The 16,141-nt window shown below is 36.9% G+C and overlaps 1 protein-coding gene across 2 annotated transcripts in view; it reads right to left on the bottom strand.

Moving 5' to 3' along the window:
- Positions 1-16,141, bottom strand: part of LOC105391004 (semaphorin-2A) — a 319,874-nt gene that overhangs the window by 155,344 nt on the left and 148,389 nt on the right. For both annotated transcript variants that reach the window (XM_038114079.2, XM_038114080.2), the window contains exon 2: positions 10,791-10,829. The gene's annotated coding sequence lies outside the window, so the exon portion shown is untranslated. The remainder of the gene's footprint in view (positions 1-10,790; positions 10,830-16,141) is intronic.

Below are 16,141 nucleotides of genomic sequence, written 5' to 3'. Positions count from 1 at the left end.
AAAGTAGGCCATGAAATCATTACGAATTCAGTCGAGAATGACGATTGAAAGACAGTATTGTCAGTTATAATAAGTACCGTGACATGGGCATACATTATTTAGGTGTTATCGTACTTTTCTACTCAGAAGTATACTGAAATAATGGATGAACGAATCTATATTAATGAAAAGTATAGAGCAGGCCAATATTCATGTTAATTGGCATCGATTATTTAATTCAGATATTAAGGGTTCAGTCCACTGAGCCGAATGGGAATAAACCACAGCACTCCTACTGAATTTTGGGTTTGCTTTATGTTTGATCTACCATTTACGCATTAGACCTTGCCAACAATTTAAATTGAGATTTTAATTAAAGCTGTATCAAGTTTGCAGCTTTAATTGATTTTGGTTTGGCCACTGGTCAAACATTTTAAATGTGGGAGGGATGAATTAATTAGTTTTAATACGCCGCCACATGAGCCAAATGCTATGATACGAGTGGAAGCGACGCTAATAAACAATTTATCGACACCATCATTTAAATTTACTTACATTATTATAGGTATAATATGCTCCAATGTACACGTATAAAATAATTAAAGTATATTTAAAAAAAATAACTTAGGTAGATACATTCTTTGGTGGTGTTATTAACCTCTGGAGCAATATAAAACTGCGCAAAACACGTAACGGAGTAGTTACAGTCATTTGTTTCAAATTACCCTAACAAGGAGGCCGAAGTTTTCGCATTACTGCGGAGCCCTTTCTATGATTATTATTGTTTGTGTTTCTTAAAATTCTTTGGTGGCTGGCTGCATAGATGTTATACTGTACCACAATATTGAAATACGTTATTTTACTATAGATAAAAGTGTATACTTAGATATAGTTTTATAGTTTTTTTTTAAAAATTGATTTATTATCTTTTTTTTACAACCCAATGTTCTTGTTGAAAAATTTAAGTCTACAACCATCTACCTCACAAATCAAAAGTGGCTCAAAAATCATTTTCATCACAGTTTATAAAATCGATAGCTGTTACAGCTACAACAGTACTTTATATCAATGATTGGCTCATATCTGATTCTACGTTGTTTATTCAATCAGCATCTACCTGATTCCTACATAGGACATCTTCGACGCTGTGGTTGCACAGTAAGTTTCCAAACTTGTTTTATTAGGGCACTGGCTATGTTTATAGCCTGTTGGCATGCAAACCTTTATGATACGTCTCAGTCGTATTGGCCTGCGTGCAATCTATAGGTATATATACAGTTCATTATATTTAAATTAAAATGAATTGGTTTTGGATAAGTAATGCTTTTAAGCTTTAAGGCCACATCTTTTTGATAATCTTTAATATTCCAATTACAATTTCAGTTTCATAAGTAGGTACATGCAGTAAACACACATGTTTAAAATTGAAGCCTTTAAGGTAAATAGTATGACAGTCTAACATAAACACTGGCGAAAAGTGAATGCACCTCTGCTGCCTACCCCGCAAGGGAGTACATTAGTACAAGGTGTGAGTGTTTATATTTTTTAAATATTGTTTATAGTATGACAGTAATATTTCATTAAATTGTTGTCATAGTGACAAAAAAAAATAAGAAAGAGGGACTAAACAGCGCCATCTGTTGATAAATACAATTTGGACTAAAATTCAGACTTGCATTCGTTTCGTACCAACCCTTGTTGTCTGGTGGGTATTTATCAAACGGTCATTAGTCACACGCTATTTAGCAGTTACCACCGATCGGATGCCGATTTATCAATACGACATTTTATATTCTGTTAATAGCACTTTGAAATTGAACCGCTAGGCATGTTACTGCAGTGGTAATACAAATAATAGTATAGGTATAACACTTTGTTTTATCACAATATGTAAATATACGAAGAATTAATTAATTAAACATTGCAGGTAATCCATGAACAAAATAAAAGTGTTCGGACAGAATAAATTATGTGCTTACACCATTTTCCCAGTTTATTACAAAAGTTAAGGCTGCAGTCGATGAAAATAAAATCCAGCGCGTAATATGACGTTTTATTTACACATAAACTTTGGTTGAAACAATTTTCATAGCCTAGATGCACACCGGGCGCATAAATATGAGAATTTCGTCGCGCTGTCCGGCTAAGTGCACACAATATGAGCGGTCGCACCATATTTAATCGTTATCAGGGCAACAGAGCGTGCTGTATTCATCGCAGCGTGATTTACTTACGGCTTATCCCAACTCCCAGTGAGTTATGAAGCGTGGAGCCAAAACGTCGGCGGCCATTACGAATGACTATTCGCTTGCTCCCTGTGTGAACCCAACTTTACTTTTAAACAGTCGAACACCGCTTTTCACTGTCTGTTGTTTTTGAGGTCTGCACTCTTATTTTTGTTTTTATCTCTGTTTCACAGCTATTTATGAAACTAAAAGATTCATTTGACGTCTAGACTGAAGAACGAGTGAGGGATTGAAACAAATTAGGTGTTGTACTCAACTTTCTCTTTGAAAATGTTTTAGTGAGGGCTCGTTAAGTTGAAGCAAGATAATCCTGTTGTTAGATTAAGTACTTATTTAGCAATAGTTTCTTTCTTTAATTACTAAAACTGATGGTTCTACATAATTATTACCATGTACTGGATGTGAGGCGCGGCGTAATAATTGAGACTTTCAGAATATCCATGTTAATCGTAGTTTCACCTTCAGAGCAACATACATTCCAAACAGTTTCGCTCAACAGTCCCCCACCAAGCAAACCCAGCTAACCAAATCGCCCCGCATAGCTTAGGGGAAGCCCGAATGCCTACAATGTGACCTAAGCAACTATTATAATTATGTTAGTCAATGAAATATAGGGCTATGTGCGACGAACCGCGACGACATGGGATGATTTCCGGCATTAAGTTTGTTTAATGTCGGCGGGGAGGCAGTGAGCTGGCCAGTGATAGTGGAACACACTCACATGCGGTCTCGAAGGACTGTGGCTAGGGTTATGCTAACGATTCAAACAATATTAGCTATTTTGTCGCTTGATTTAAATGCGTGGTACGTCATGTTAAATGCTGGGAGTACTTTTCAATATGATTGGTCAAAACTAAAAGAACATTTCCTACTCAAGTACGTCAGGATTTGTCACAGACTGTGACGCGTATAGGTAGATAAAAAATTCTATCTTAACATAATTATATTGGTGTGTAGGTGACAAAACCGTGGTAAAAATACTAAATATGCGGGTTTGTGTTTACCTTGACAAAAACGTGGCACATTGTCACCCTCGTATTATTTTACAGTACAATTTCCTTCTGGCGTCTGATAATAACAAGAAACACTTTTAGCAAAGCATATAGATAATGCATATACAGTCATAATATATGCGCATATCGTAATTATGGAATCACTCAGGTAAACCTCGAGTATAACATCAAAAGCTTCGAAACTACCACTCTCATTAAGCAAACACGATTACAACGTAATCTATGGAAAATCGCAAACTCTACGAATTCACATTACTGCACGCCCCAATTCTGGTTTTGACTTCATAACGAAAATTAAATGAATATACGTAATACGTAGGGTAAGCGGCCGCTTCTCTGACGCCATAGATCCGGGTTCGAATCCCAGCGCTGATATGTACCAATGTATACCATCGCTCTTACGGTGAAACAAAATAACTGTGAGGAAACCTGCAAATCTAGATTTAGCACATCTAGATATTATTATGTAAACCCATGTTGTTTAAAAATGTAGGTAGGTACCTGTATAATGTTTTAATTAATATACACATTAGCGATGAAAAAGTTCATTGACATTGTATGGAACGGCAATAGCAGGTGGAACTTTTTCATTGCTCGCGACTCGCGATCTATATCAACCATTTCTTCACTGAGCAATCATGACGAGACCATAATCATTTGAGCTTCAGAATAGGGCCGGATGATGCAGCGGCAAACACACGGATCATTATCATTACTGTTGCGTTCGGATTCCATTAATCACGTAGGTATCCTGTTGGCGCCCCCATCGCACGCAGCGACACGCTAAATGCTTTAGGCCTCCTGATTACGGCCCTGGATTGTAGCTTCGTGCGTTTAGTTTAGATTTGCTTTCAATTGAAAGATTTAGAAGAAGCTTTAAAATTTGTGGCGCAAAAGGTTCATAGTTGAAGTTGTGATTTGGCAGCTGAGGTTCATGGGATTATCTGAAATTCAGGTGTTTGACGAAATAATAGTTTTATTTGTCAGAATTCCTAATAACAGTCAAAATACATAAGTGTGATTACATTGACTGGAACTATAGAATTAAAATTTTTGAGTGAGTATATTTCATATTTCAATCAGATATTCTAATAATTTTAACATAATTATTCTCTCAGATATTCTAATAATTTTAACATAATTATTCAATTTAGTATGACACATATATTAATTTCCCGTTCTGATTAAAAATTGAACTATACAGATTACAATCCCAGCACAACACACTTAAACACGGCGGTATTATTGCAATTTATGGGTTTAATTTTAAAGTGCCAATAAGTTCGACCCCGTCTCCCCCCCCTAATCAAACTTTACCCCCTTCCCCCCTTGCTCGAGGTACCTGAGCGCATTCGTGCATTCACTCTGCCCTTATCTGTTTCAACTGTGGACTCACATTCAGAGAGGGCTCCGAAATCATGAGATAAAAGTCACTCCAAACTATTTAATGGCTTATTAAAATTGTCATATCACATGACGTTTATCTTGTGAAATTTCAATGAGAGTCACGAATTTCTATTACGGTCGTAGAATATAAAGCGTTTGAATGTAGTATTACCTAGGCTTTACTACTTCTACTACATATCATCAGTATAGTTAATTGCTTAAAAAAACTTAGACAATGTCAATTTCCTAGTCCCAATAATTAATTCGATTCTCCTTTCGGCTTTCGAAATCGGTTAACACTTTACTAACTGTCACATATCAATTGTTTTTTTTGTTGCTGCTGGCAACGCCAGTCTGTAAAATGATGGTATAAAAAAACATAATAACAATTTAACCAAAGTTAAAAACCACCGACATTCAACACGAAAAGTCGCTCAACTTTTGAACGGCTAAACCTAATTAGATAAAATTTATTTATTTATTTTATTTATTATTTATTATAGGAAAACTTACAGCTAATTTATTTTACATAAGAATTTTAAAATAGTTATAGATAGCCAATTACAAGTTTTCACTTATATGTTTCAGACAAGTAAAAATATAATTGCTCCAGTTAAACAGTGGTCACAAATTAATTAATAATGATTAAGTTCTTATTTCAATAACGGAAGAGCTGAAATGCTCCGTTATACTATAATTAATTGATCTTACATGACTACAAAATAGATCCAAATCAAAACTTTCGTTATCTTTATCGTTATCGTTATCGTAAATATGGCTAAGAACACTCGGGGTTAAATTAGCAATGACCCAAAAAAAATACCAATCAAAATTTGGTTCAGCGGTTTTGGATCTACGCTACCACAGATAGATACACACACGCAGAGATACACAGACACGTGAAACTTTTAACACCCCTAATTTTCGTCGGACGTTAAAAATATATCAGAATACATTCTACTTAGTCCGTCCCTGCCCTGTTTACTATTAGTCTATGCCGCTAATGCGTTGAAATCGAAACACAGCATTGATATTCCGCATCCAGCGCGCGTTCAACGCGGCTCAGTTATTAAATCAGTTGGATAAACATTGCGCACTACAGATACAGATGCATATAGGGTGCAGTTTTATCAGTGACCTTTTCGTTGGTAGTGGTACCTACCCGTTGAACTCTGAGCAAGAACCGGCGATTTCTTATTGTTAATCTAAATTCCTACTTAAAAAGCTTAAGCATAAGCTTAAACCAAAATTTATAGATTAGTTTTTTTCTACAACGTCGAGTCTTTGTAACTTCAACGTCATAATCACCAAGGTATGCCACCACATTCTGTCATCAGCTTTCCTCATGTCCAGCTGGCCACGCTACGAGGCTACGCTGACATAGCTCTTCAAATGTGCACGCTGGTGGGAGGAGTGCCTGCCATAGTTATCTGCTGAAAAACCGAAACCATTGGGGTAACGGGTTCTTCATTAGAAACAACACTCAAAAGTCTAAAATTTCTTCTGGCCGTAGGTAAAACTGTTCTCGCGAGATTCTCGTAAAAATGTAGACCGGCCTTTAGAGTTAGATTTTAAAAGTATGTTTTTCCAATCAATTCCGTAATTCTGGCTGAAATAAAGTTATTCATTACATAATGTACATCATTTCATAAGTAGACTTGACACATAAATCTAGTTCACAGCTTAATGATAATCAATTACAGCTTATTACAAGATAATTTACGATCAGAATCGAAATATAATCTTAATCAGGTAGCAAGCTGGAACCACTATAAAGGGATCTACTGCGTGTAAGCATGTGCCCTAAATATAGTATACTGGAGGTACAGTTGCGTGAATAAAGACATCTAGCAAAAGGTCTGGTATAAATAATTATAAAATTTTACGTTTCCTAGCATACAAAGTGACGGCTCTAGAGAAAGCTATAAGTATATGTAATATTTTACAAAAACGTGTACAGATCTGATCTCATGACGAAAAGAAAAGTTAAATATTTTCATTTTCTAATACTGAAACTAGTACTAGACCTAGACTAGAGTAAACAAAATAATTGAGAAGATAATATTTATAAAAAAATCTGCCTGACCGAGAACCGAAACCGGGACCCCCGCCACGACAGTCAGACTAACTAACTCACTAAATTGGTTCATAAAAAAACGCCATTCTATTAAATAGCACCTTTTCCCCATCAACTGCCGTGTCTCTACACACTTGCGTAATAGCTCCGTGTCAGTGTAATTGACCCAATATCATCCTAATATCGTCACTGTATTACGGTAATATACATCGCCTATACGATTATGCTGTCCGTATCGCTTTATGAATTACCTAAATGCTATCGGCGGTCCCAGCTGGCAGGATTGCGACGCTTACCTGTGCCTTAGGTGCCATTTAGCATACGTTTATGAAGGTATGTATAGATGTGTAAGTAGGTGCGTGATATAGATCTGATAATGCTAGGAATTCTTGGCTACAGGGTGGCGTTGCTTGCCCAATGGACATAGTTGTCTGGTTAAATTAATGGTTCCAGCCGAAGGTATTCCGAATTGTATAAGTTAGTGATTAGCCTGAAGAGCTGAGTTGAATGTTGTACTATGTAGTAAGTCTTTTGCGGTAAATTAATTCATAAAAATAAATAAATAAATTAAGCTATAAAGAAGTACATGAAATAAAGTAAGTACCTCGGTACTTTAATAAGTCAAAAGACAGCTTAACATAGGGGTTGAATGAGTGTGCGTGTGAAATTCTGACTCGAGATAAGTTAATTATGAAATGAAGAAAATTCCTAGACATATTACTGCCTTTTGCACTCATGTTTAATTAACAAGAGCTTTGCCTTTTATCTCTTAATTTAAGTGGTGCGTGCTGCAACCATTCGGAATTTTAAATATGTTTAATTTTAATTAAAGTAGTATAGACAGTGAATCAACTTCTGTAAGTAATAAAAGGATCATTATATTCCATCTTATTATTATAACGTATTTCAAAAAACTTTTGGTGGCTTGATCTGTCTTATATGGTTGGCATAGCCACATATTTTAACACAAAACCATTGACTTATTTTATCATCAGACATACTGACTGTAAACTTTTCAAATAAAAGCAATGACACGACAATTTTCTTGTCAGCAATTTTCACACTGAAATTATCGGTTTGCGAACAGTCATTCCCATAGTCATACCACAGTGGCGTAATTTCCAATTAGTTTTATGATACGAACTGCCTTTGTTCGTACGTCAGAGTCTTGCAGGGTATTCCGCATCGCTATAATGTCATTACGCGATGGGCACGATAAGATTGGGGCTGACAAAGAGTAGTATGTATAATGTAAGACTTTTTGTGTACCTAGAGTATTTTATTTGGTATAGGTACTCTCTGTAACGGTGTTAATTACCAACCTGCATCTAACTCTCTCGAATGCGACCTTTGTGCATATCCCCGAGGTATAGCGTATAGCCTGCCTTCTTAAGATTTGAATTTGAAAATGTTTTTTTGCACAAAAATACATACTTAAACTTTCAGAGTGAATTGTATGGTATATCTTTCAATGTTAGCTAGTAGGTACTTACGTAATATCATACGTTAACCTTCACCCTCACTTTGGCTAAATCAGGTCTCATTCTGCCCAAACCATAAACAGATTTAGGTATAACTTGAAGAGTTATTAGGGTATGCCGTTACACAAACGAAAGCACCGTTAGGAGGCATTACCTTATCTAAGGTCAAAGCCCTGGATGAATGGAACAAATATTTTCGATACGACTCCGCGATAGGGTGAAGGTACCACAACATGCCCTACCTAATCTGAGGTGGGACCCAGATATAATACGCGGTTACATTTCATCGTAGGTAATAATAAAGGCGCGGTAGCTGATAACATCTTTGTTGGGGAGTATTCGTGGCTACTCGTATGATACCTCACTAGCACAGTTTAACGAATGCAGTGAAAGTAAGTACTTAAACAGGCAGTTTCTCGAATATCAGAAAGTCTTCTTCAACATGGACTCCTATCTTCTACAACGATGTTCTTCTTATGCCGTCTTTAAATGTGGAATTGAGATTTAAACCCGATCATAAATATCCTTCCACACAAAGGTTGCCTTAACAAAAAATTGCATTAAGCGATAAGACCGCCATTTTTGTACCTATGCTACAGTTTATAAGTTAAAGCTTCAATCTAAAATTCACAAATTAAGAATATTCTATCTACCTATATTCTAACTTTTAAACTAGCTAACTAACTTTTAACTTTCTGGTAGGTTAGTAAATTCGTAAGCCTCTTTCGCCACTGCACACCGCCAGCGCTGTGCCCACGAGCCACCATCGTCGACCAATCGATAGCTGCCGCGCTTGTTATGAATATTTGAACAGTTTTTATGCTGTCCATACATTTGTCGCGCTTACTGAGGCAAGCTAATTGAAATAGTTAGACGGTTACCGACTCTACAATTTGGAACAATAAACGCTATAGTTATAGCTTATGTAGGTTATTCCACGTTCCCGGTAAGTGGAGGTGTCAATAAATAATTCAAGCAGTTTAAGGTTTACATATTATTTAAAATAATTGGGGCAATTTGGGTAAATTGTCACAAATCATAGCTACGGTCCTCATGAGAAGTACGTATAAGAAAAGTAATATAAGACTATCTTATCCATATCCAGTAATTACATACTTACAGAGGCTCATATTTTAGAAGGGCGTATTGTTTGTAAAGAGAAACGTTTGTTTTATATTTATAAATTTATAAAAAATTACGCGGTGTCGGCTGCGAGTAGTAAATTACGAAACAATTCGTATGGAAAATGAAACTCCAGCTTCCGAGCCATTAAGCAATTTGAATTTAACACTCGTCCCTTCATTTTCCTATTACCGCAGAAATTGCGCGATTTACTTACTCAGCAACCCTTCAAGGGAGTTATTAACGGTACAAGAACCACTGAATTTCTACCATTCCTCTGAGGCGAGCATACGCAGTTAATATGTATACAGAGTTCATTCACCTCGCTTTGGCTCTGCTTTTCACGTAGCCCTAAGGTTTAAAAATAACGTACAAGAAAATCGTTAAAATTTACTAAATCATGTATATTTCGCTCGAAGTACACCTAACTCCCGAATTCGCTTTACTCAGCTCAGTAGTGTAAAAGGCAAAAATCGTTTAGCGACAATCTACTTCAAAGCGAGATGGAGTAATCGAAGAGGAATAAATCAACACAGAACAAAATTAAATACGTGTGTGAAGTGATTGAGACATCGCGCGACGGGAGCCAAATCTTCGCTTTTCAACGAAACTCCTGCGACGAAATAAAATAAATCAGCGAAAAAACACGAACGTATGGAAAAGAAATGTTCCGCATCAGCACGCCACACGCGACGGCTTCGATAATTCCCGTGATTAAGTTGACTCTTATTCGAAGCCAACCGAAGATAAGACTATAAAAAAGGGTTCCGTATAAATTTGTTTTTTAATCAAACGCATCGCGATCCGTCAATGGGACGGCACTTAGCAAAACAAAGCTATAAATTAAAGGAGGAAACTGGAGGCGAATGCTCGCTGCTCGTATTGAAAGATTTACTTCCTCTGTTTAATTGCAATAACGGCTAGGCACGTTGGTATCGTATTTTTCTTTTTACACTCCGCCTCTTATTGCCTTTGGGCCGTTAAATAAATTTATGACGCCCGACAAAGTTCAGCCCACCTCCGCTGCCTTTGCGGTGGGTGAAAATTAGGTGGAAATGCGAATGAGAAATAAAAAGCGTGGTCTCAGGTGCATAGTTGTGTGGCGGGAGGATTAGCCCCGGACTCGCGGTCAAATGGCCGCCCGCCCATAAAACTTTCTTAACGCTCATAGTTTCTACCTTCCTCTCCTCTATGCCTCTATTCGGATTCGCCAAACTTTCCCCGACCACTACACTCTCCATTTACCATACCCGTACTCCGGGTTTGGCCATTTCATCAAATATTTGTCGCGCCGGACGCCAGAGTTGGACAACTATTATTTTCCTCGGTTTATTCATTCTAATGTCAGATATTCTCATTTGAATAAAGATGGTATGTTTATTATAGGTATGTTGATTTCTATGTTGTTTCGATCCTTAATAAAGTGGAAAAGGGAAGATTCAATTACATCTGCTCACAATAAATTATCTGAAATTCGAAAACTCACATTAGCGCCTGGCAGCTCCTTTAAAGCCTCCGATGTAATCTGGAACAAAGAACAAACAAGGCTAAATAACAATAAAATTGTAATAAAAACTTTGAACACGCAACCGAAATTGTGTAGGGAAAATTGACCAAATTATTATTTACGGTTGGAAATTAAAACGAAGATATTACAGTGTATTAGTTCACCCCTACAAAGTTTCTGGTAATGTGGTAGGAAATCTTTGTTACGAGCATGGCGCGCCGTGGCCACCTGGCGAGCATAACATGTGGTTGGGAACGCCCGGAAACATTCCTACAACCGACAATAGCTCGCAAAATAACTCGATGTTAAAGTTTATCTTTTTCCCGCGAAGCCTATCGCCACTTTTGTGTTTTGAAATAGAAACAATGGTCGAGCTAACCGCACGCCCTTTACGCATTTTACGAAAGAATTTCGAAACCACAATAACGGGAGTCCACTGTTGTTACAACCACAACAAAAGAGCCTATCTCTCTCGGCGCGTTTTATTTCTATGTCCAGACCGGCGGCACGATGTACACAAATCAAATCAAATTAAATCAACGCTTGTCCGGCTACAATTAGCAAAGTGACCGCTTAAATTTGCAGTTTGAGCAGAGCAGTTAATTCAATGGAACTTTTAGATCGAATTGCTGTTGCAATGCAGCGACACCACGGCTGTAACTATTTAATGGAATAAATTAATAAAGAACAACTGGGCGGCAATGTAGTTTAGCTTTCAGGACAGCAGATGATTAAGAAAACCTCTTTGGTCTTAACAGGATCCTTAAAGTTAAATCGTTTTTCTGTGGCGCGTATTATAAAAGAAAAAGAGGCCGCAGAATTATAATTTGCAGCGTGATTGTTGCCGTTTTTATACCACGACGGTGGCGGACCGGGAGGGGCGAAAGTTGCTCAGAGCAGCCCTGTTACAGCGGATGTCCGAACTTTGCTAATGTTGAAATAATGTTACTCGCTTCGTGTACAGAACCCTCTACGTACAAACGGGAGAACACCTCCGCCGCCGCCACCCTTTCAACCTTTCCTCCCAGGCATTAAGAGCCGAATTCCATCGACTGTAAACTACGGCTAGATGTAGGTGATTCACATTTTATGTACACAGTTTTGTAATTATACGAACGTGTTTAAATTGGTATTTTCAAATTGAAATTCCCCTCAGTGCTAGGGGATGTATTTTTTGTATAAATCTAGGAAGAATTTGATATTATAAATCAGGATGCTCTACGTATCTGTAGCTGTAATAGAATTAGTCAGTGTTAGGTTTAATGTCGTGTGAATAGGTAGCTGAGATGGTTTTGATAGCATGACTCGGTCGCCTAGTCAAGCGCGAGCTCGATAATATGCACAAGTACAAAGGACTAACGTAACTTCATTATTGGCTCAATGTTCGTTTTCGATCCTCCGAGGATAGAATTTAAATGTAAGTTAATTTTTTTTTATTAAGTACTTGTCTTTCCTACAAACTCAAAATATCTAGCATGCGTTTTACAGACTAAACTTTATTATATACTTTAAAAACCTCTGTATGGAAACCCAGTTTTATGGAGGTTTGATGATAATAATGTACCTGTTTATAAGCATTTAAAACAAATTAAAAATCAAAGGATTGATGCAATTAGGCAAAAACAGAAGGTCGCCACTCTTAATCATCGAAGTCATCCATAATGACCTCCACAAAGCAGTCAGTAGGCTAAGTCCGCACAGGTAGACTTTCTTAGGGCCTAGAGCTTACCGATTCACCTAGCAAGTAGCGAAGTAGCTTAGCAAAAGAAGCGGTCGCTAGGGGACTCGCTAGGCTCTAGGCGCTAAGCAAGCCACCTGCCTGTCCGGTCTTAGCCTAAAGAAATTGTCTCTGTCGGTGTTAGGACGTGGCCAAACACGACGCAATTCTCGCCCTCGCAGCATTTACGTGACCCGGTAGATATGACGTGCCTTTACCAAAAAATTATTGCCCACAACGTTTAGCTAGCTCTGTTTATTATAAATATGGAAGTACTGGCAATGTTTGTGGGTAATGAAAATAAAAATAGAGAATGAATACGAAATAAAGTCATTAAGTGCCAAAAAAATATTATGTTTTTTCTTGTAAGCTCTTAGTTTCCAAGAAAACTCGCTACTTTCGATTTTCTGCCTTTTTATTATAAAAGGTAAATCCTGCAGAAAAAGATAAATATTCAGGATTCTGAATTATTTCAGATAACTGTACGCAAAACTGACAAGCAACTCCTAAATATCCCAAAAGCGAGCATATTTCCACGAAAATCAATTTTATCTGCAAAAGATTTCCATCATACTGCGTTACTCGCTCGAACAGCCCTAGCAAGGAAACGCTACTAAGCTTTTCAGTCGCAGCCTATCTTACTTCCGTCTTTATGAAATAATGTCCCGATTATTTATGTGCGGAAGAGAGAGGGAAAAGCCCGAAGTGATAACGTCGAAAGGGGACGGCGATATCTCCCCGATTGTCACACCCTCCCAAAATGGATATTTTGTACCGAACTCCTGTTGTACTTCTATTATCACTTAACAGCGATTTGTATGATTCAGACCTCGGGGCGGCTGTCGTGTTCTAATTTTGGAATTTATTGGGTTATCCGTATTTATTTGTAAAGCTTTTTGATTTTATTTCTGCTGATACCAAGTATTTTCCCGGTAAAAATACGTGGAACAACGTAAAAAACGGTTGTACTTTCGTAACGGGTTTTAATACCTCAAAAGTGACCTGAATTTTGATGGATGACGGTTGGAAATGTTTGTCCACGTCATAAACACGCCATAAAGTTTTAAAACAGCATTGAGGTATTATACCCATGTAGAGATTCGCCGGTGTTTTACGGTCGGCAACTAATTTTGTGCTGAATGTTGTAATCAAAACAAACGAAACGTGAAAGTTTATTGTGAACTATAAAACTATCGAATAGCTTTTCCAGGAAAACCTATTAAATGTAAACTCCTATGCTAGGTTTTCTTTGTCTTAGTGTCGGTGACTAATTCCAGAGCTGGATTAGGTTTTGTCACCAAGGTGAAGTAGTAGACAGTCAATGACCGTCCAAGGCCCAACAAACATTTTACCCTCAATTACAGCTATTTTTATAACTTTAACCTGTATAACTGTGTTATAATTATCTCAGTTCTAACATAAAGCGATAAAGATGAGTTAACAAATGAAATTAGTGTTAACAGCAGGTTTAAGTGTTAAAATGGTATTAGTCAAAGCAATTATAATTAAGATGTTATAGGTTTAAACTGTTTCTAGAAACTAAAACTATACAAGAGTGCTCACTGACACCTGTTAACACTTATGGTTGTTAAGTGGTTTCCTTTAATACTCATATAAATCTTTAGGTGTCATATTGAATTTAGGCTGCAGGAATTGGTTATAAAAGAGATTTTGTCAAGAGTGCAGTAAGACAAGATTCTTACAGTGTTGGAAAACTCAACAATGCAGTTTTAATCTTTAAGGTTAACTTAACTTACGCTTATTGCGTTAGGCAAGTAGACTGTAAAAGTAACGGTGTTAAACAAGACTGTGCGGATCGACTAAGACTGCATAATACCCTTGGCTAAGGGTGTTCTATTTCAAAAAGTGTAATAGATGACTTAGGTGAGTCTATATGTCTTAAATGTAAGTTCGCCATTTGCATTGGCGACCTAACCTATAAATTGTTGGGATAAACAATATTTTACTTTAAAATACTTACTTATTTATGTGATTTTTGTCATTCCAGTCATGCCAATCGATTTATGAAACTAATGGACATACAGCAAGGATACAAAAAAATACAAAATTGAGTCGTCTATTTTATATTTACTTATGTATCATTTGAAATCCTTATTAAATTCGGAGCGCATTAAAATTGAGGTGGGAAATATGGTATACATTACAGTAAAATTACAATGGCATATTATTTTCAATTCACAAAACATGTTAAGTCAAGTTAATATATTATATTTACTGTTAAAGTAATGATCAATACTGTCACTCTAATACTGTCGCGTATGATTGCTGTTGACACTATTATTTTAAAAGACTTGTATGGTAAAAGTGTATTCTAAAAACGGTAACATACTCACTTAACCCTTTTTTACCAAACAAATAAGAGTCAGGGAGTTAAATAACCATTCTACAACTACAACTATACCGATAAAAGTTCTAGCTGAGAGTGATTAAACGCTCTTCTATAGTAACTTTAACACTTCAATGACACCGTACTACAGGCTTTCTATAACTTAAACACTTCAATGAGACCGTTTTACAGACTTTCTAAAGCCTATACTCTCAAAATCGTGGGCCTCTTTCGTGGTTATAAGTGAGTTAGAGCACTCTCCTACACTCTTATACAGCTATGTCTTAACACTTTAATTTTCGAATGGAACCATTATACAAGTTATATGAGAGTTTTTTTAACGCTACGATGTTAGTTGGGGGTGGCCCTATGTATGGTACTGTTGATACGTTAATCACGTAGGCTCCTTTCATATCGGGAGCATTAGGTATATTGTAAGGGGTACCTCATCCAATCACTAACAGGTAACAGGTACCTGTATAAGGTGTTTAACCCAGTAGACTGGGTGCCACCACAAGCTACGTATGTTTATTCGTGGCGTACACATTCATCTACCCGTCGGGCTATCGGTTTATCGGCAGTTATCATTGTTGCACTCCCACTTCAGCTTGCAGAGTTTGGTAAGATTCTCACAAATCTTAATTCCTGATGTGATGCGATGTTTGATATATAAGATACTAGCTATTCCCGCTAGCTTTGCTTCGCCTTAAAAAGTTTTCCCGTGGGAATTCCGGGATAAATGCCTATGTGCTAACTCCATACCATGCTTTTTTTTTTAATCGGTTCAGCCGTTTTGACGTGAAGAGGTAACAAACATACACATATACTCACAAATTTTCGCATTTATAATATTAGTAGTATCTACGGAACGTATAGTGAAACACTTTAACTTATAAATCAAACATTTTCAAGAGATTAAACGGAACTAGAGACGTTAACTACACCATCCAAGCTTGTATTTTAATCATTTAAAGGAAATATTAGCCAGGAAATCTCAACCCGTCTCTGAGAAGCATTAATAAAATCCTTCCTAATTCAATTCTCATTAATGTGATTCGCGAGGAACCCAGCAGAGAAAGGCTTGGGAAGATTCGCCTTGCCTCGGGTTTGTACTGAGCTACAAAAACGATAAATTATATGTAAAAGGTAGTATAAGTATAGTATTATATCATATGTGGTGAAGGTGCCATAGCACAGAAAATAATAATAATATGGTCACATTAATTATGTGTTGGTGTATGTGCTTTAAATTGCGCACCCGCAATA

This window comes from Plutella xylostella, chromosome 18 (assembly GCF_932276165.1).
Source record: "Plutella xylostella chromosome 18, ilPluXylo3.1, whole genome shotgun sequence".
Lineage (NCBI taxonomy): Eukaryota > Metazoa > Arthropoda > Insecta > Lepidoptera > Plutellidae > Plutella > Plutella xylostella.
Note: the sequence above shows the minus strand (reverse complement) of the source record. Positions and strands in the feature narration are given on the sequence as shown.